The sequence below is a fragment of the Phalacrocorax carbo genome, chromosome 12 (assembly GCF_963921805.1).
Source record: "Phalacrocorax carbo chromosome 12, bPhaCar2.1, whole genome shotgun sequence".
In the NCBI taxonomy this organism is placed as follows: domain Eukaryota; kingdom Metazoa; phylum Chordata; class Aves; order Suliformes; family Phalacrocoracidae; genus Phalacrocorax; species Phalacrocorax carbo.
The window spans coordinates 3,443,183-3,465,562 of record NC_087524.1 but is presented as its reverse complement, the minus strand read 5'-3'; the positions used below and the strand labels follow the sequence as shown (position 1 = coordinate 3,465,562).

The 22,380-nt window shown below is 46.3% G+C and overlaps 1 long non-coding RNA gene across 1 annotated transcript; it reads left to right on the top strand.

The window, feature by feature from the left end:
- The first annotated feature begins 1,482 nt into the window (after positions 1–1,482).
- LOC135315552 (uncharacterized) lies at positions 1,483–21,842 on the top strand. Its single transcript, XR_010375039.1, has 3 exons — positions 1,483–1,581; positions 5,426–5,526; positions 21,667–21,842. It is a non-coding gene; the product is annotated as an uncharacterized LOC135315552 (long non-coding RNA).
- Positions 21,843–22,380: the final 538 nt, after the last annotated feature.

Sequence of the window (22,380 nt, the reverse complement as noted above, 5' to 3'; positions counted from 1 at the left end):
TCTGCAGAGCCCAGTGGCAGTCTATCTTCCCAGCATATAAGCAGAGCAATTGCAAGATTAGGATGTGACTGGCTGAAGGGGGGTCTTATTATTTGCATGACGTACCCCAAACATCAGAGAACCTAAAGGAAAGACTAATTTCTTTCCATGGGCTTTGGCCCCATAAAAACCTGTGATCAAAATGACCCACAGGGTGTCTCAGCTTATTCTCCCTGTTAATGCTGTAAGTCCTCTCTCACAGAGCTGATAGGCCTTATATTATTTTACATTATCTCTGATGTCATCTGGCTGGTCTAATTGGAGCTGACTGGGTCTCTGATCTATTGAGACTACACATTTCTGTCTTCACACCTCTCTTGGCCACAGTAGCTGCTAAAAAGAACCCTAGGGACAACTGACATTCTTGACTGCCAGCCCAAGCTTGTCAGCTGGAAGGAAGAGTATTTCCCAAATGACATCCCCTCCCCCACGGAGCTTTTGGCAATCACAGCGCTGCCACCTCCAGTCGAGAACATCTGGCCATCAGATCAGACAGCGGCAGAGCTCTCTGTGACCTCTCTGATCCTGGATGCCCCATCCCTACCCCTAAAAGGGGGCCTTGCCATTATCTGCCAAAGTGGCTGGTGGCCTCAGGGCACGTTCCCATGGCCATTCCCCCACCTGGTGCTGGCTGGCCTCGGGCTGGCAGCCCTGGCTGCGAGGTCAGGGGCTGAGAGGGGCACGGAGCCACCCAGCAGGCATCATCCCCTCCAGAAGGCTCCGGGGTCCCCTCCCTGCGTGTCGGTGGAAGCAGCACCCAAGCGCCCATGCTGCTGGCTGCCCTGTGCTGCAGCCAGGCTGTCCCCACGGCTCTCGTCCTGGCTGGAGAATCGGCAGCCACTTAGCACATTGTACTGGAAAGGTGACGCTGGGTCAAACTCTGCTGTTGGGTGGTGTTGGCAAAAAGCCAGGGCAGCGGCACTCAAGTCACAGCAGTCTGTTCCTGTGTGATGGGGAAGTAGGGTTTGTTCACCTGGACTCGTGTCCTTATCATGGAGGAATTTCTAGGATTGCATCCCCGCCCCAGAATACAAGAGACAAGGGAATTAATGTCCCTTTCCAGGTGGCTAACAGAAAGCAAAAATCCCTACTATATCTTAGCTTTCAGCCAAGCTCCATTTAAGCAATTATGCATCAGCAAAAAAAAGTGTGCTTAGAGTCCTAGCCACAAAGTTTCCCCCAGAGCCCTTTCCATTGCGTGCGGGGGGCTCTGCACCTCCCCCTTCTCTTTGCCTTCATTAAAATTGAAGTCCATCTGCTCTGCCCAGCCTGCTGCAGCTCAGGGAATCTAGCATCACTCCTGTCTCAGCTAGAGATGAGCCTGAGCTGCACATTTTTGGATGGAAATGCCTGTGTTTGTTTCCCAGTTGTAGATTTATGGGAGGAGGGGGAGGAGTCTTCTCAACTTTGCCCCAGTTCCTTAAAAACAAAAAGCCAGTAAGGAAAGATGGCTGTGGCTGTGGATTGGGCCCCATCCCTGCCCCCCACGGCAACGGGCTGCTGTGTCATTCCCGGGGAGTTATGGCATCACTGCTGCGATGGGTAAATGGAGAAGCGAGGGTTCCCCCCTGGAAGGGCAGCTCGTGGTGAAGGCATCAGCTCGCCGCCGCTGCAGGGTGGTCTCTCTGCTGCCTGTCCTGCCTGCACTGCTCAGGGCATGAAGAGACCAGGAGACAGGCAGCTGCCCTTGGCAGACAGCCAGAAAAAGCCAGGTGAGGATGGATGGATGGATGGATGGATGGATGGATGGATGGATGGATGGATGGATGGATGGATGGATGGATGGATGACCTGAGCTCCCAGCGCAAGGGCTGGAGGTAGGCCAGGGGGTCAGTGCCCTCCTAGTTCCACCAAAGACTGTGTGCCTGGGGCACAGTGACCCCCTCAAACCTCTGTTTCAGGGAGTCCACCTTCTTCCCACTCTGCTAGAGCCTGCCCTTCAGAAGGGGGAAAGCAATCCAAAGCGGGAATGAGTCCGAGAAATTGCTGTGAAGCAGCTGTCTGGGAATCATTATGAGACCACTCTCAATCTTCCCAGAGCAGCTGAAAGCTTTACTGCCAACAGCACTTGGCTGCCAGTCTCCCATTGCTGTAGAAATGATGATAATGGTCTTCGCTGCTACTTCTCCACATGTTCTCCTCCTCTCTGTGGGGGTGGGCTCTCCTTGGCAACCACAGAGCACTTGTCATATGTAAGGAGTTGTTGGCGGTGAGGGCTGGGGCTGAACAGAAGGGGGAGAGGGGGTAAGGTCCCTCCTTAAGCTAATAACCACCAGTGATGGGCCCCTGCTGTGGCATTTTGTGCTCATTACATAGCTACTCCGGGTGCGTTTAATAGGCAGCAGTTGCCTATTAACAAGCGCTGAGCTTTGATAGGGAGTGAAGGGTCAGAAGCATCCAGTGCTTATAGGAAAAAAGCAATAACCCTCTTTCCTTGCAGTAGCACTGACCAGAGTCTGTTGACTCAGTCTCTGGTACAAAAGTCTAAGAGGCAGATGCCCTCTACCATGGTCCGTGGTACTTATCTTTGCAAGTAGCACATTCCTACAACCCTCTGGTTACTTTCTCAAGGCCCGTCTCAACTTTATGCAAAGGGTCCCTGCTCCTGGACTTAAATCCAGCACTCCTCACTTTGTTATTCTTTTGGTGGTACTTAGCTGAGGCTCAAGGATTTACTCTGCAGCGCCTCCAAAAAGCCCTTTCTACATGGTACCCTGCTGACAAAGGGCTGTCTGCTCAGCACTCTGAGATATTCCCAACAGCACACTGAGCAATAGTAACACAAACCCACCAAGTAAAGCCTTTGTGGCCACGGAAACATTCCTTACTGCAAGACAATAAAGCAGAGCTCCTTGCCCTGCAGCACCTCTTTCTCTGAGCGCATGTGGAGTTACAGAGACCCACCAAGCTTCCTAGAGGTGAATTTCTCCCTGCAGCAGTAGTGTGTCAACTCTTGCCTGATGTATGAGAACTGACAGCTTTTCCACCTATAGGGTTTCTGGCTGTAGTGCTTATATTTCAGATGTGAAACTTAACAAATAATAGCAACAAATAATCAAATTTGCAGAGATTTGTGGACATGTTTAGACTGTGCCCCAGCCCACATGCCTGGCAGACCTAGCCCGGTCCAGATGAACCCAGAGTTCACAGATGACACCTCCGAAGACGACTTTTTTGTGTCTGGAGAAGGTATAGAGACACAAGCATCTTCCTTTGCAAAGGATAGGGAGCTATTCTGACTCCCAGATACAAACTCAAGATATGGATGTTCCAAGTTTGCCATTTTCTTGGATGAAAACACCCCAGGCTTCTCCAGAAGCTTTCGATGCTCATACACAGGTCTGTTGAGCACATGTGATAGCTCTAACATCAGCCCTACTGAATATATAGAAAATTAGTATCAGAGCTACTGAGCAGAAACCTAGTAGGTCCAGTTGTCTCACTGGCAAATAGCAACACAAGAGTAAACCAGTGAGCCCTGAAATCTCTTTCCACAGTAGCCCTCTCCCTGGTTCACCGGTGGGGTGTTCTGCGTGGATTTTCCTCTGTCAGCCACCCAGGCTTGAACAGTGGGCCCCTGGCTCCCTGTGGGACGCAGGATTGTTGGATTTCAGTAGACTCTGGCATGAGTAAAAGGCAAGTGATCCCTCCTTTGACTTACTCAGAAATGAGAAGCAGGCACAAGCACGCCTGTACTAGCCAAGAAACATTTCTCTGTAAATCTCCCTGTGCCTTTTTGGTGGGATTAGTAATAGCAGAGAAAACTGTTTTGCAAGACAAACGCTCATGTACTCGTTTTGGCTGCTTTCAAGCAGTGGAAACATGCAGGCAGCTTCATTACCCACAGAGAAAAGCAAACTCAATGCAATTACTGGACTTTTTTCAGATCAAAATGGTTCAGTGCAGCAAACAGATAAACCCCTGTGCCAAAGCATTTCCTAAAGAAAGCTTTATTATAGCAAGACACCGCTCTCAGAGGCCTTTCATGTTCTTTGTATTACAAAGTCATGGGCTAAGTTGTCCAAAATGACTTGCACTCTAGAACTGTGCTGCTTTTCTTCTGTTGTTTTGTTATAAAACCTTGAGTTTCCTAAACCTCCTTCATAAAAGGTCTCAAGGGCTTGACTGGAGAAGATGAGAGAACCCAGCCAAGTGCAGCATTCCAGGACCAGCTCTCCCTTCACACAGGGAAAGGCTTAGAAACTGAGGTTAAACGTCTGGCTTAAGACAACTGACTCTGCCAGATACAGAGCTACACGGCCAAAGATTTACCGCACCTTGTACTCCTTTCTCCCCACACTCCCTGCTCTCCCCCTGCCAAGCCCACCCTTGCTGGGTGCTGACCAGGTTCTGAGCAGAGCATCTTTGCTCTAAAGGCTAAAAAAATTATGTAGTTTTCACTGAAGCCATGGAAGCGACTTGGTAGTTCAGCTTGCGCTGGTCTTTGCAGTTAAGGAAGGACCTAAGCTTCTTAACGGTGGAGTTGCTGACTGGAGCACTAGTTCTGGGGTTTGGGGTTTTATTTTAAATAGAAAAAGTCCACCAAAAAAAAGTCAAGCAATGAACTTTCCACAGGAACTTTTTCATAAATTATAAAAGTGTGAATTAATTGGCCAAAAGTCACACCATTACTGATGTGAAAAGGTGTCATGAAGCTTCATGGCAGCAGCAGCTGGAATGCTTCATGTCACTGCTCTCCTCCACGGGTGGACCGCATCCCTCAGGGTGCAAGGTAGCATGGACTGCCAGCCTCCTCAGGGGAGCTGCACGCCCAAACACGAGCAGTAGTGCTTGGATTTATTTCTGAAGACTGAAAGGTCATCAAAGGAAAGGCAGGTGGGTCACAAGCAGTGGCAAGGCTACATCCATCGTTTTGCCCTCTTATGAAAATCCTCAGCTTTTGCTGGAACATGGAGTGGCACAATACAAATGAGGAGTAGGAAATAATCTGTTTTTAGATGTCTATGTTTTTCCTATTGTTTATCGAAACTCATTTCCCTTCTCTGGCTGCCTGGACCTAAATAAAGCACACTTAAAAATATAGACAATGCATATTGCACATGTTGAAGCTGTATTAGGTCATCCCACGTGGCTCTGCCGCAGAAGCAGTGAGGCTGCCTGCGTCCTCAAGGGTCGCCCCCAGCTCTCTCTCCGCCTGCTCCGCTGCCTCTCATTTTGCCTGCAGTGATGTGCATTACTGCACAGCCACGTGGGCGCCACAGAAAGGCAGAAAATGCATACAAAGAACAGGAAAGGAGAAAGAAAGCCAGGGGAGTACATCGGTGTGCTGAGGTGCCTGACAATCCTTCGGGGGGCTTTAAATCTTTTGTTTCAAGTAAGGGCTTTCTTTGAATGACAATGTCTAAATGGGTTATCTAATACACAGGTGTAAAAACCTCAGCAAGTACATATATGGTAGAAAAGACGACTCCTGCACCCCCCAGGACTGCAACTAACAGCTGCTTTTGCAGGGCTCCTTGTGACCATGTAAGTCATAAGGCTTTTCTCCTAAGAAACACAAAAGAAAGCTGTTTTGTTCAATGAAGGGAATGCCAGGGAGACGGTTTTCTCATCTATCCAACACACTTTCAGGCCCCAAGGTGGTACTCACTGACTTGTCTCCCCCAGCACGTAGAAAATTCAGCACCACAAGCGCAGCCCTGGGCTGGAAGGTGGCAGCGAGCAAAACGCGGAGACAACCTGGGGAGAAATTTTGCCTGCAGAGATTGGGGTGGTTCCTTGTGTTGCAGATGAAGTTGTCAACAAGTCTCGTGTCCTTTGTGTCCTCAGAAAGCAGCATGCGGGTCCCTGCACCTGGCTTTTACAAGCCTGTATCGCTGTTTCAGCAGTTTGGAGCCTGCATTTCCCTCCACCCCCTACATTTCCGATCTCATCCCAAATTTATTACTACGAACACACCGATCTGCCAAGCACATTCAAAATTTCTGAGAATCTTTAAAATGTTCCTGGATCAAAAGCCCTGCCTCCTCTCCCATTTAAGTTATCGATGTTTCATTGTGAAGAGTTTTCTTCTGGGGGTGTTTTGACCCTCTTTTTTGTTTTGTTTATCCTTAGTGCAATTTTCAGCTTCCGGTGAGATTTCAAACTCTTCTTGGCAATAATACCTAGAAATATCTCACAGCTACCCGCCCACACCAAAACGCTTGTGACCCAGATGCTGATTGGACAGATAATAGCTTTTGTTTTATATTTCAGTGCTCCATTTATGTAGTGAGGAGAACAGCAATTCTCTGGCTAAGGGACAATAATCTGAAAAGCACGTTAAGCCTATACAGCCCTAGGTCTGCTTTCTTATGTGCCCGCTCTGTCCTCCCCAATGTACATGTGATCTCATTAACAACCTTTGCTCAAAATAATATTGTGTGATGTTTTCTAGAGCTGGATCCTGGCCTGACTCATGCTGAAATCAAAGTGTGTTAAGTCCAGCCCTGTTTTTTTCTCTTGCCTTGCTCCTCTGCTGCAGGATTTGCAGCTCAGGCTTTTATTCAGAAGCATTGCACTGTGCGATCCTCATGCCTGGGTTAGTAAAGCATCGTTAGCACAGAGGGTCTTGCTGCCTAATGACAGATCTAGTGCTGGAGCACCTGGCATGAGAAGGATTGTCTGGGGTGGGGGATACCACACTGGGACTAGGAAAACCTGCATTCAATTCCTTGTGGAGCAGTCACAGACTTCCTTCCTTCGGCTAAATCACTTCATCACTTCATGCTTCAATTCCCCATCCCTGCAGGATGGATAATGTTTCCCCCTACCTCCAACAAATACAGACATCTAAATCTTTGTGGGTCCAGGGTATTCTGATATCACAAGGGTGAGGTCAAGGACCAGGGGGCTACAGACCCATAGAACCAGAGGTCACTTTCAATGAAATATCTGCGTAACCTGTAAAATACAGAGTTGGTAAATGCCACAAAAGCAAGATGCAACTGATAACTAGGTGCATCTGAACACTGTGCACAAGGATCAAAGTTCCTAAGCCTGAGAAATTATAAATACTGCAAAGGGGAGGAAAATTTCCATCAGAAAGCAAGGACTTTACTGAATATCGTATCTTCACTTTCCTGGGGAGACATTTAGCTTAAACTTGTATAAAAGTTCAGTTCTTCCTCAGTCTGGGGGCATGTGAAGGCAAGGAAAAAAACACGTTAATAGTTAGGACTTAATTTTCACATTAACACCTCCCCCTCCGCTAGAGGCACCCACCCCTTCTGGTTTGTATACATCATTAGTACACAGCGTTGGTTACCGCGGGCTGATGAATTTCTGGTGCTGTGTGAAATGTGGAGTTTCTTGACTTGGTGAGAGAACCTGATGCAGGTCCCGTTGGGATCAGAAGGATCCAACCGTCACCTTAGGCTGCAGCTACCTATGGGAGTGGGCTAATTTACTGGGGAGAGAGGACGACGTGCTCAGTAGAGAGCAGGATGGGGCCCTAGGAGTCCCTTTCCTAACCAAACCCACATCCCATCATGTAATCTCTGAATCATAGTTAGGGTTAGTTTTTTGTAACTCCACGTTAATAAACAACTCTCAATTTCTGCCTCTTCTCCATAAAGTATAACAAATGTTTCACAGCTTCAGCTTCTTGGCCATAAAGCATAACCCTTTGCAGTGAGCTGTGTCTTTCCTTGTAGTGATACTTCTCCTCTTGTTGTGCCTGTCATGGCTTTGCCTGCACTGCCCATCAATTAACAATGGTGCCTACAAAGAGGGGGGGTTATACATGGAGTTAAAACAGAGCCATCAGGAGTGGGGGTTTTAATCTCTCCTTGTGTTTCTGTACAAGTAGCAGGAGGTGAAAGTGTCAGGAAAGGACGTTCTCAGGGGGGTTGGGCAGCTAAGATAAAAGTCTTCATTTAACACCATTTAAATGTAAATTGTAGTGAAACACGTTAGTGACAGAGGGGAGGTTATGACTGATCAGATATGAGGCTTTGAATCGTTTGCCAAACCAAACTTCTTCCAGCTATTTTGCTTCTTCCTTTGCTGCATTCTTCTCCTCTCACCACTTTTGATCAGTGACACATACGGTGATGGCTGCTATCAGGGAGTCAACAAATGAAGCTGCCCAGAGCAGGAGCAGGAATATGGGATACAAAAGGAAACTTCGGCATATCAAAGATATTCAAGCACAGGGAGAACTTCAAGGGTTTCCCCCCAGAGATAATGAAAAACCTAATGCAAAGCAAAACTGAAGATGAAGAAAAAAAAGTGAGAAAGTGGTCTGAGAATATTTCCACAGGGGAGGAAAAGATTTTCGTTGAGTGAAAAAGTGATCAAATAACAAAATTCCTTCACAGCACAAAGACCAAACCTAAGCGATACTGGTGTTCTGCTTCTATTCACTTCAGATGTAGATCTTGAGCACGGATGAGATCTTGAGCTAAATTCTGATAGAAAAACATCCAGGGAGTTCATGCAGTGGAGACGCTCTGTTCCATAAGATGGGCTGATGTGCTGGTGACAGCATGAAGAGTAAAACCATCAGATTTGGAATGAAAGATTCTGAGAAAGTGGGGTTATAAATGTCAGGTTTTGAACAAAATATGGCTTGTTTTTGCTTTGCTGTGTCATCATATATCACATTGATATTAGAAGAAGTATTTTATTATTAATTACCTCTGGGGAAACCCACAACAAGCCCTCGTTTAAATTAGAGGATTTTTCGCAATTAAAATTTTGAAGAGCTCTGTATGTAATGAGTGAGGTGACCTTGCTAATTTACACAAGTCACCCTACAGCTGTCGTGCTGCAGAGAACAAGTCTGGACTAAGCTAAAATTGTCTGTGGGTTATTAATATTTTTCATGACATTCTCACAAGAGAGATATATCTGAAGAAAAAGCCTTAGCTTAGGAGGTCCATATAGATATAAGGCAAAGTGTAGACTTAGGTCTCTATGAATGTAGACATGACTTTCCAAAGTTTGGATTTGTTTATTTTCACCAGATCTCATAAGATGGCAGGTGTGATGGAAACCAGAGATCAAGGACTTCCACAAAACCCAGTCTACGAAAGCAAAGCTAAAGAAAACCTAAATGGCAGCTCTAATTTGGTGTCCTAGTGAACGATGTGAAGGGTTGCCCAGACCATTTGGTTAGCAGAGAATTGAAATCTCTCTTACAAAACGGAGCAATCATGTAGGCACCCTAGACCAGAAAGTGAGGTCTTCCAAGATCCATCCTGCTGAGCCACCCAGGGCTCAAGCAGCACCTTATGCTCTTTCTCTGTTTTCAAAACCGAGACACAGGGGTCTGATTCAGGCCCCCAGATTAGTCTGTGGAAAACCTGGTTTACTTCACGGGTGATATAAGGATTCAGGATCCAAAAGTCCTGAATAAGCACCCACTTGCTGGTTCGTCGAACTTAGGTACCTCAGTGGCTCCTAAGTCTTTTGCATAAACTGTCATGCATTCTCTGAACATGGCCTTATGCTCATCTGTGCTGCCTGTCCTGAGAAGGACCTAATCTGTGTCAGAATTCTGATCTTTGAGTGCTGAAGTTATGCATAGACTGATCTTGAAGTGCTTTGGTTTTTACATATTCAGTAAATCATAAAAACCAGGGACAAAATCCACAAGTCATCAGGCAAGGGTAAATCAGGAGTTACTAAAATCCATGGTACTCTTCCATTTGTGTGTGTGTACATAAGATCAGGTCTTGGATCTTGAATACTCTTGATTAGGCGCTTACAGTTACAGGGACATTTATCTGCCATGACTTCAATTCAGTTGCCCGGCTGCTACTTGAAGTGTCAAGTTCCTAAATCCCACCTACTTTTCTGGTGTCTTGAATTCACAAAGCCACCAAAGTCCTGTTCCTGGGCTGTGTCTAGTGCAGTACTTGTAGCTCAAACTCACACCAAAGGATGGAGCTGCCCAGATGTGATATTTAAAACACATAAAGAAAATACCTGACAGACTCAGCAAATAGTATCACGTATTGGCCATGGACGTTCTACTTGTTGAGCCCATTATCATAGACGTTAAACTAGAGGGGTCTATAATGGCATTTCTAAAGATCCCACATGGCCCCATGTCCCTGCATGCCGAAAAGACTTGCATGAAGTTAAATTCTGGTCCTGCAGAAGCCTCCCTGTGCAAGCAATTAGATTTTCTACAGATTTAAAGAGCATAATTTTTCTAAGGAAGCCATATTCATATGACTTCAAATCATTACTCTAAATCATAAAAAAATTCTAATCCCGATCACACGTATGTTTATGGGATATTCAGTTAAATGGGACTGTCCCTGAAGAAAACTATGCGATTCACAGTTACACGTGTTATTTCTGAGTCAGGAAAATTTTCAAACTTCCAGTGCTCAGTTGTGATAAAATGCAGTATAAGGTAATGTTCTGCAGTCAAAACATGGAAGCTGGCACAGAACAATGTAAACCCTACCTACCCCATGCAATAATGCTAAAAACACCTTATCAAATTTTGACCCAGAAACACACATGTAGCACGATAACAAATAACTTGGTCTTGGAGAAAGGCCCGGTACTGATTTATATCTAACAACCCAAATAAATACAAAAAGCCTGCCAGAACTGACCATGTAAATCTTAACCACCTCATATGGTTTCATTCTATGAAGTGAAAAATATGAGGAAGAAGGTGTTTTTGCACTGTGAATGAGCTATTCAGGAAAAGTGTTATTTATTGAACTCTATGGGAGGGAAGTTAATTTCAGAACTTATAAACATGATGAATTATAGCTAATATCTTGGAGGAATTAAATGGAATGGAAATAAAAAAAGATCCCTATTTTCATTTAAATAACAACTGGGGTTGAACAATGTTAAATACAGGCTTACACCTGCCAGGAACTGGCTCACTAGCAATCTTTGAAACCATCGCTGATTAACCAGAGTGGGGACCATCTCACAAATCAGCGGCACTCGTGTTTTGTGTGTTCTGTCTTCATGGGGAGTCATGGGACAGTGCTGGGCAATAATTTCAGCCTAGGGGTGCTTTGTGACCTATTTGCCTTCACTCTTTGCTATCCCTACAGTGTGGATGATCGCCTAAGAAACCTGGCAGTGCCTCTGCTCCCAGAGTGAATGCTTTCAAGCTAGAAGCTGGAGGGAGGTGGAAGAAGAATAAGAATAGTCCCACCGTTATTGTCAGGCTCAGTGCGGTTTAATGTCCTGAATTTGTGAATACAGGTCCCAAGGCTGTCAGGTTGGGTCATCTAGGGCAAGCCACCTTCGGCCACATTCCTGAAGTTCCCCCTCAGCTTGGACACCTTTGGGTCTGTTTTTCCAGGGGACTGAGTACTTTTAAGTCCCCACACACGTCTAAATTCTCACGCACTGAGAAGGACAGAAGGAGAGCTTGGATGTCTGGATGCAGAAGTAAGGATGTTGCGTTAGGAAAGTGGACATAGAGACATGAGGTAGGGAAGGAGGAGCACTGGAAGAGGAAGGTAAAGAGGAGATGGGCTGTGAGGCAGGACAATGCAGAGGACATGGGGATATTGAGGATGGTGCTGTTAGTAGGTGGTGTGAATGGGCAACGCACTGCAAGAGGAGAGCAGAACGGTACAAGAAAGTCACTAAAAGCACCCCCACTCATTGGATCGGTGAGCTGCTCACCTTGTATTCAGGCTGGAGAATGTTAGTGTCTCCAAGCTACATTGTCCATTCACGTCACCTCACCCGTGTCCACCACCGGGCACGCACAGAGGTACCTCCCTACTCAGACACCCCACGCGCACATCACCCATGTTTACATCAGCAGGCACCAGCGCGCACGGGTCCTCAGACACGCTAACGCACCCATCCCGCTGCTCACAGCATCGAGAGGCCTGCAGGTGTTTGTTGTAACTTTCCTGCCTTTAACATCAACCCTCCACGGCCCCCAACACGCAAAGATATCTCAGCCTCGCATAACCTTGATGTCGCAAGCCCATGCTAATAAATCTGAATAAGTAAAGGACAGATACAAATCTGGGTAATAGAGTTAAATATCCCTTCTTAACTCAAACACGGACCAGATGTTTTCCATCTACCAGCAGGCCTCCACAATTATCCACACTGCCCATGCTGTCCCCCTGGCTCCCTGCCAGCCCCTCTTCTCCTGGGTGATGAATATGATGCATCGCCATAGCTAGTTCAGAGATCAGGTTGCATTAATTCAACAGTACTTTAGTCAGGCAGGTTTGTTGTGTGTCTTTGTTCAGCTGTTTTAAAGCACCTCCTGTTTTGTTTTGTTTCGTTTTGCTCCCCACAATCACAGCCTCTGCTTGGAGAGGCTTTGCTGGGGAGCTCAGCCCAGTCACCCATACAGAGGCTGGAATAATATTTGGTGGGGTTTTTTCACAGTGCAGTAAGTGATCTTTGTAGGCAGCATATGAGCAGTAATTAATACTTGACATACACCGTGAGGGAGAGCTTTGCTGGCAGGAGCTGAGAGAAGGCGTAGCTGTCACACAGCCCTTCGGGGGGGAGGTGGGATTCGGACACATGCTCCCCTGCACAGCCTCTCGGTGTCATGCAAGCGCGCTGGCCCTTCTTGCCATTGAGCACCTCAGAAGAGCTGCCAAGCAGGTGAAAATTGGCAGGTGGAGGCCTTCATGTACTGTACAATCAAAATCCCCATATTTTTTACCGTATGTTATAATCAACAGTGAGTTCTCATAATGCTCTTATGAGCTGCTGTGCCAAAAACCATGACTGCAAGCATCACCGTACAGCGCTGAGAGCTTTGGCAGCCCACGCAACAGCCTCATGGGCGGCACTCACCGGAGCCTTTCTGGTCAGCTCATGGCTACAGCCAAGATGCCATTTTTACCTGCTGAAGTGGAGGAAATCTGTTGATCTACGTATCTAGGATCACCATGATGCAGATGAAAAGATAATGCTGAGCTAAACACTAATCTGGCAAGAAGCTTTCAAAATTGGGCTCACTTATTTACTTTTAATTTAAAAAACCACTTTTTTTTCTCTCTCACTCTCTACCTGGAACAAATTGAGAGCAGTCAAATCTTGTAATTGTATTTCCACAACGTTGTGCCAAGGCAATCAGAGTAGTCCAGACCAAGCTGTCTTCTTTAAGAGTTAAACTTTATTAGCAAGCTTGCTTGCCAGTCAGCTGCATGAACTCCAATTTATCCCTTGGATCCACACAGCAGAGCTTCAGCACGAGCCTTCTGGTCGCTCTCCACAGAGAACCCTCCCAGCAGGGTGATTAGAATAATGTGTGCAAGGATAGCACTGAAATTCAATTTAAAATGGCACTTTTTGTTGGAAACAGACTAAGGAGAGCAGCTCGCATCTCAAAAGCCAGCTTGCTCCACTGGGCCAGAAAGCACAGTTTTACAGGAAAGGCTTGTTACGGGGAGTGCGTGACTTGGACAGTTGACTCTGGAAGATACGGGGTCTGAAATCTGGTATACACAGAACATTTGCTACCAAATTCAGTTTTTGGCTTTCAAACACTGTCATTGTCTTCTTCCCCATTCCTCTCCCCACCCCCCCACCCCCCCCAGATTCTTTGGAACTTAAGGATTAGTCTTAATTGACCTTTAACCATGAAATCTTGGCTGGCAGTGCAGCCAATGCCTTCGGAAGGTCAAAGCTGGTTGGATGCAAACCAGATCCTAGATCTCTGACCTTGCTATACTTAGCGACCTCTTAAAGAGAGTCCAAGGAAAAGTGAAGAGTGAACATTTCTATTCCAAATAGAAATTCCCTCCAGGGCAGGATTTAGGACAGGAAAATTTCCATTGCTGCAGCCTGAGTTGGACCTGTCCAGCAAATATTTAGAACTTCAGGGTGGCTTTCTGACTTCATTTGGACTGAAGTTTGATCAATGTTCTTATCCTGGGGATTTCAGAGATTTCTTTCCTTGCACCAAGTCCAAAGAAATGAATAACATTCACATTTAAAAAGAAAAAGAAAAAAAAAGAAACGACACGAACATCTGGAAGTCAGTCCTCACAAATGGCGGTGTATAATCAGGATTAAGCTATTACTGCGTCTTGCTTCTTAAATGATGGAAAATTGAATTGTTCTGAATTACAGTTCTCTGTGCTAAGAACCTGCTACAGACAGAGAAGAAAAGAAAGCATTGCTTAAACAGCAGCAGCAGAAGAATTTCAGCTTTTGAAAACCTCAGGTTTCCCCTGCATAAACCATTCAAACACTGGAATGTAAAGTAGTGATGAAAAATGAAAGCCATGTCAGCTCAGAAAGCAATATATTAAAGCGAAGTGTTTGGGAGTCAAAGGCCTTTAAATAAATCTCAAATACATACTTTATTTTAAGCCCTAAATCTGCTGCTGCTAATCCTTATATTTAAAAGCAGAAATCTATTTTCCTGAAAAGCAGCTGAAGCGGGATGGAATTTGACGTGGCTAGCCCAACACTAAGATATTGTCTTCCCTATTTGTTGTCTCCATCACTACCAGCATTATATCTCTGACGTATTTCAAAATTACTCCAGTACTTTATTGTGCTCCAGCGAGTAGAATATAACCCTGGAAGCAACAGCCCGGCTCCCCGTTCCCTGCTGCAGCGAGCGCAGGAGCTGTAGGTGGTATCGTAACCTGCTAACCCGCCCCCTTTCCCCTGCTGACAGCAGTCAGCATTCACACCTTGTCTTTTCATCAAACTTCGCACACGTTTAATCCCGCGCCAGTTGTGGGGCTGGCAGGTCTCTTTGTCACCCTTTAACAGTGGAAGGAACGGGAAAAGGGAGGTTGAGTGAAGCGCCCGGGGGCATAAAGGGATGTGATGCTGTAATGAAGGTCAGCAACTTGAGGCGACTTGGTCCCACGGCTGTGGCACATGCCACACCGGGAGCCAGGAGGTCTGCGTTTGGTGCTCACAGCAGCAGACAGGTGATGGGACTCGGTGCGATCCCCCCTCTCCCCTGAATAGCAGTTTCATTTCACGCTGGCACCTGCCTCATCCAGCAGCCCCTGGACAGGAGGGGTCAGCCGAAGAGGACATAGCGCAGGGGAACTTTCCTCCAAGTGCCTCTGGGTGCTTTTGTATTAGGGATGCAGAAGTGAGAATAGATGCGGTTCTGAGTTCTTCCTCAGAGATTTATAAATTATCTTCCGCGCTGTGCCAGCAGGATGGAGGAGAAATGGCGTGTTGCTGCGAGATACTGGCGCGTGAGCTTGGGCATCTCCTGCGCCCAGCAACAAGCGCGCTAGCCTTGGGCAGAGCTCCCCACAGCCCTTCGGACCCCATGGCCAGCGCGGGCAGCAGGGACCTCTCTGCTCCTCAGCACAAAATAAAAGCTTGTCTGCAACGTGAACCTCTAAATGCAGCATCCAGCTCACTCCCAGAATAGAGGGATTTTCTGAATTTGTGCAGGCTGAAGCCTTCTGGGGAAGAAAAGCCCAGCCCTGGAGGATGGGAGGGAGTCTCAGACTGCAAGCACTTCTCCTGCCAGAGCTAATGCCTCCAGCTTCAGTCAACACACTTCGGTCTCACCAGATCTTTAAGTCCCTGTTTCTCCCTTCTTTTAATAGAAAATCCTATTGTTTGAGGTTAGAATCAGAAAATCCCAAGAGGTGCAGTGGGATGGGACTAATTAGCCAGCATGGACATAATCTGGTCTACACAAGAAGTGTCAAACACCTAACACACTGCTCATGCATAGACCTGACCAATAAATGAAACAAGGCTAAGCTTTTTCCTGCCAAGTAATACATTTTTCTGCCAAAAATATCTGAAACAAAATAATGCAAATAATTCTGTTGACTTTCAATCCTAGGTTTTGTTTTTCACTCATTTTAAACTTCTCTGATCTTTGTGAAGGGGAGGTGGAGGGACAAAGGCTCATATTTCTCTCCTTTTTCCCACAGATACAGGAAATAGGAGAGAAATGGGGGGAAAAATGCTGCTTTTGAGGTCTCTCTCCATATCCTCTCAGATATTTTATTTCTCCATCTTTTCTGGGTGTGAATTACAGTAGGAGAAAAAGATGAGGGAATGTGTGAAATGAGGAAGGAACAAGGGTTTCTTCCTTTTATCCCCTCATTTGATTTCCTTCCTGCATTTTTTTCCAAGAAGGCAAGAAATTTGGTTAAATGATACTAAAATCCACAAGTTCAAATACTGAAAAGCTAAATCCAGCCAAAGGCTTGTTAAGCAACACTGAATTAAAATGTTGAATTTTGATTTACTGAAAATGTTTATTGGAATGGAACGCTTGCCAAAAATTGCTTCATAATAAAACATATACTCCATTGGTAGGAGACTATAATTGATAAAGGAAGGAGAGAAAAAAGGGATTAATCAGGGAAGCTGTGGTCATGGAAAAGCCACTCCTTGTCTCCAGCCTTGCTGTGTCACTCGCTGTAAACACGACTGATGAATGAGTGTTATCGCTGTATGGGAAACTTAGCCGTCCCCAGTCAAGCTGTGAAAATCCCAAACCTTGGAATGGAATAACCCAACATACAATCATTGCCAGGGTTGCTTTTGCTATTGTCAAGGGAATCTTCAAAATATGTTTCCAAGTACATGTTTCCCAACACCTCACCTCCAGAGCTTTGTTTCACAGGCCTCGGCTACAAATCACAGCCCTCCACCCAGGGATGCTGATGGTCTATTCTGTACTGAGCCTTCATCACCGTGTGTCTGAGAGTCTCTGCAGTGTACACCATGCAAGCAAAGCTGTATGTAGTTAGAGAAGCCTGGTGTATTCTTTGATGTGACCTTGGCATTACAGAAATAACTCTCTTGTGCTTAAACCAGCCAGCTGATGTTCTCCATGCTGGGGAGACAAATGTCAGCTCAGGATGGTATTTCTCTTTTTTTTTTTTTAAAGAAATAGAAGGGTTTGCCGTTTGAAATTTTTCAGCTATTTATTAAAATATGAGGAAAGGGGATGGTTTAGATACTCTTACCAGAAGACCCCTTTGTCACTCAGCATCTCCCTGTTTGGAGGCAAGGTCTCAAAACTGGGCTGCCCACTCACCACAGATACTGGGAAGCATCTCTCATTGCTCTCAGAGAGTTTTTGCCTGTATTTGGCAAGCTATGAGATGCTGAAACGTTTCAGTTCCCTCCTACTGAGCAGGGAATTCCCTAACACCACATTCTTGTCCCAGAGATTTCGCCTGCACTGAGCACCTGTGTTGTCACCCTGGGGCAACAGGAGAGGAGCCAGACTTTCTCCGTAATTGCTCCCCAGCTTCCCTGCCATGCTCTGGCTCACGCTGGGCCAAACACGCCGGCTTTCTGGCCCCTTTCCTAAGAAGCCTCCCTGGTGAATTGGACTGATTGTTTTCTTTTGGGGAGGTTTTCATAATCAAGCACCGCTGGAGGACTTGAAACAAACCAGGGGCTTTTCATGGTCTCTTTTCAAATACTCAGGATTCACGTGCCAGGAATCAGCAGCACCTCTGAGGAGCCAGACTCATGGGGAGTCGGGGAAGCTGAGCCCAGGGTGGCAGCCTGGGGAAGCGGTCTGGGTTGTGTGGACTCTCTGTGGGTATCTGTGCTGCATGGAAAGCGCCACCGAGCACACGGACGTGCCTTCCTGTGTGGTGAGACCAGCAGGAGATGCTGCGTGATGCACATGCAACTTCTTTAGCCCACGACCGCGTGACTTGCAGCCTGATCCATCGGGGTGTCCAGAGAGACACCTCCTTCCAGATGGTCCCCATTTCTGCTGACGTGCCATTTTGATTGCTCCAGTGGGGGTCAGGGCTCTGCAGTGCAAACACAGAAACCGAAAATGTATCTCCCAGTGACCTCTGCACAGAGGAGACACACTGCCGCATCCTCAGGCCGTACACAGCTTTCATGGCTTCGGTGCCAGCTTCTGTGGAGCAGAAATCACTCTTCTGTTCTCTGCTTATACAGCTGCTCAGCAGCCCCAGGCACCAAGGCGACACAAGGACTAACAACTAAGCCACACAAATACACTTTCCCGCCCAGTTTAGCTTCCCTGAAATCCAGTTTCTGAAAGAAACTGCTCCACTTGCTTTCCTAGAAGCCCATTTCGAGAGCTATAGGCCTGTGCCAGCCCCTCCTTTGCAAGCTGCCTCCCCCCATGAGGAGCTTCTGGAGTGAGTCCATACAGCAGTGTTGGTCCCACTCAGCCTACAAGGGACAACAGGGGAGAGGGGCCTCCTTGGATTATTTTTTTCAACAGGAGAAAGGGGAAAAAAACCCTCCTTTTTGTGAATACAGTTGGAAAAATGAGATGCATACATACCACTTCACCCTCTTTCCTGCCCCCCAGCATTCCTGATCTAAGCCAAAAGAGTGCGAGCGCTAGAAAATAACCTAAAGCCTCCGATTTATTTCACTGTTGCTTTATTTTAGATATTTTTGGAGGGAGATGCTGCAGGTGGCCTTCTCAAACATGTTGACTGCATGTAGCAGGGAGAAGTGGGAAAAGGCATGATTAGACTTTCAGAAAGGAATCGATAGTACTCTGGAGGGCTGGTATACTACAGCTGTAAATATTTCAGCTCTCCGATCAAGACTGAAATAGCAGTGTGTGACTCAGACACCACCACCCTGAATATTCAAGGAAGATATTACGAGTTAGTGCAGTGGAGCTCCATGAGAAATGCATAGTCTCCTGGCAGAAAGCAGGACCAACTCACAAACAGCAAGCAAAAGGGCAGAGAAGAAATGACCGTATTTATACCAGATGCCAAGCTTCGGACTCCGTGTTGTCACTTCCATCTACCTCCATATTGTGGAAATGCACCTGATGATACCAAACATAAAGACAGCTTGGCCTATGCACTACCGAACATGTCAACCAGCTCTACACAGCACAGTGCACGTGCTGTAGGCATGTAACACTGCAAAACTGCTTAGAATTGGCAAAAAGAGGGAACATCACGTCTTTTCCAGCTGTAACTCTTGCTAATCCCTGGGAAACTTTTCCTCTCAAACATCTCCATTGGTTTGTGATATTCTTTCTTGCCGGCTGGCTTGTATTTCTGCGTGCAGAGAGTTCCGAAGCAGTTGCTTTAGCTACCCTCCATTTTGGCGTCAAGCCACATATTTTAAATCCTCTAATATTTGTAATTAATATAAACAGACCTTGCTCTTGTATTTATATGTGTGAAATGCCAAATGGGCATGTGTTCTCTTGGCTCAGCCAAGGCCTGGAGACTTCCCCGCACGGCATCCCTCCAGGCTGCAGGGATTGCTTCCATTCCAAATAACAACTTTTCCTTGAAAGCCTCCGTGGCACCTGCGCTCCGTCAACAAGGGAGCCTCAGGACCGTGCCAAAGTACACGCGGCGGCTGCATAGCAGGGAGCGAGCGCTGGCTTTCGTCCACCTGCCTCACAAACATGCCCGTGCTGCAAGAGCAGAGCCACACATGCAGCCCGATGGCAAAGCCTCTCAGCACCAGCTCCCCAGCCCCCATCGCCTCCCTTCTACAAGTTGGTCCCACTGCCAAGGCCAGAATAGCTCTGCCTGTGCTGGGATGCTGCCTGAGCACCCAAAATAGACAAGAAACTAGCCTTATCTCTTTCTATCTCTCCCTCTCTCTTTCTTAGTCCTGCTCTGGCTTCCCCAGCTGGAGACCCCGAGCACTCCCAAACCAAACAGCTGCCTGACAAGCCTCCTCCCCAGGGCTGCTAGGTCTTGGATGCTTTCAGATCCTCTTCCCCATTCTGTATTGCTTCTCACACATCATCTTGTAGCCACAGACTCCCTGAATCCAGCACTTAAGCAGTAAGTGACAAAGGAGTTGATTGCAAACAGATCTTTTCGGTATGCATATATGCGAACGCATAATGATGTTCAAGACTGGAAATCTTAAAATTATTTTCTTATTTCCTTGTCCCGCTCATTTCATGTTCCATTTTTAGCTGCGCTTGCAGCTTATTTGGAACCTGCCCTCATAAGTCACATAGATGAATTATGGCTTTGCTTTTTCTGGGAAAATAATTCTATAGAACGGTCACTCCAGCATACAAAAGTACTACTGGCAAGGAATATGTAGGTAGTTTAGATTTATATGACTGTAACTGAAAGCAGAACTTGGCTATATTCTGCCTGACTGTAATGAAAAGAGATAGTCACAATGGGCTTTTGTATGAACTTGGCTCCTAGAAATTATGACAATAAAAATAGCAGTGCCATCATTCGCTAATTCTACTTATTTCAAAAGTCAGACATGCAAGCCTGCTCTTAAAGGGATGTGCTGAACTGTAATTCCTAAAAAGAAAGTAGTAGCTCTTTCACAAGCAGAAGAGAGACAACATCAAGTCCTTCAGGAGTTTGTCTTACTGTCATCAGCACGTGGTTTGAATACTACAGGTTCTTCTAGAGAGAAGCAATAAATGTTTCTCTTCCAACATCCTTGGGATAAGCCTTTTTTTCAGGCTTGCAGGGTTTCTGAAGCAAGCTCTTGTTACTAAGGTGAATCGTGTGTAAACGTAAAGAGGCATTATGGTGACTGACCCAGGCCTTGGTCACCTGCCGACAGAAATGCCAGCAGCCAGGCTGTGAGCCTCATAGCTTAGCGAAAGATGGTCAGTAGACCACAGCCAACAGGAATCAGAAGCAGAAAAGCAGTTATAAGAATTTTTTTCTTTGTTATTACAATTTTCCCATAGAGCCTTGGGACTTTTCTCACAGCTTTGATCAGTATCCAAGCCTTATCCATCTCCTGCTCTTGTTGTCTTACAGACAGTAGTGGCAGTGATTTACCCTTTTGTGTCTGTCAATCTCTAATTAACAGTATTTCAGATCTAAGCAATTCCTGCTGCACAGTCTGTCTATTAACAGCTCTGAAAGGAACAAAACGTTTCACTCAAATGCCACTTGCAACTGCCATATCTTGTTCATCTCTCGAATATATGTGCTTACATTCAAGTTAATTTAGGGCTGATGACGAGTACCATACTGGCGAGCCTGAGGTTCAGCACAAATTCTCCACGTCTTCAACAAGAGGGAACCTGACCATCTTCCAGTTGCCCTTGAATCCATGTAGCTCATCCATCCCATGTGAGGCTTCTTCCCTCGCATCCTCTCCCTGGGGAAAGCTCTGCGCACAAAGCCAACCTGTTTGGGTAGCATTTCTCTGAAGATGTGAATCCTTGCAGCCAGTCGTGCTGCACAGTTGTCGTGCTGCGTATGTTGTCAGTTAGTTCCCTCCTCCCTCAGGTGCCTCCTCCCCTACAATTTCTGAATCCACTGGCCACTTTCAGTCACTTTTGGTAAAGTGGGAGAGATATCAAAGATAAGAAGTTCCTATAAAACAGTGAAAACCAAGGCCTGGGTAGAGGACAAGGACCGCAGTTAGTGTCCTGCTTGAGGGAAGGCCTGCAAGGTGAGACCAGTAATTATCTGTCCTGTTCGATTGCCAGCTGGCAAGGCACGAACGCATCCCAGAGAGCCGGTCAGCACCACATGGCTCCAAACAGGCCTTGGCACGTGCTGCTTTTGGCTCCCCAGCAGTAGGCAGACTACTGGAGAAGAGATGAGGGTCTGTGAGGTATTTCAGGCAATGCATGGAAACATGAGATCATGGGAAATGGTTACGTTGGTTGTCATTATACGGATGTAATACAGAAATCCCATAGAAAAACAGGCTGTATGCATTCGCGTGATCAGGAAATAACTTTTTAAATATTTGCCTGCTTGTCGTTCACTGCAGAAAAGGTGGGTTATACCTAATGCCTGGCACTGGGAGATGGAAAATGCTGAGCTGCGGGATGTCCCCGGCGGTTGGTGGACCACAGTTTGCCCTCCATACAGGTGGGTTTCCCTGTGCAGTGCTGTCGTGGACCTCAGACTCCACAGCAGATACAAGACAACTGAAATTAGTTTAGCCTCAAAGACAGATGACAAAACTCACTTGAATTACCTTCTATCCATGGTGGGCAGAGGACATGGCCACAGACTGCTGCCACGGCCAAAGTTTTGTTAAACTGCAGTCAGTGAGTTACTCTAATTTCACTCTGATGCTGGAAAGTACAGGTGAGATTAACTAGGACGGCAGTTTAGCAAGTAGAGCACACCTGGTGGACCATGAATCCCAACGCCTTCGTTCTCAGCTCTTTTTGTATAAAATATTCTCATCCCAGTAATGATACATTTTTCTTCTGATGTGCTTAGCCTGCTTTTCCTTTTACATTTCCCCATACAAAGAGTGGCGATCACAATGAAATAAGTGGAGAATCAGGAGAGGAGGACGAGGCTACCAATATATATATATATACTGTGACCGTATTGTTTTCACCAAAAGCAAAGAAACATTCCCCTAAAGCAATCGTGTTATGTTCAGGAACACATGTTGCCCCATCACGGCATCCTTCTGACTGGTCATTAGTCAAAATCAGAGCTCTTTCCTTCCCTGCCTGTGTTTCTA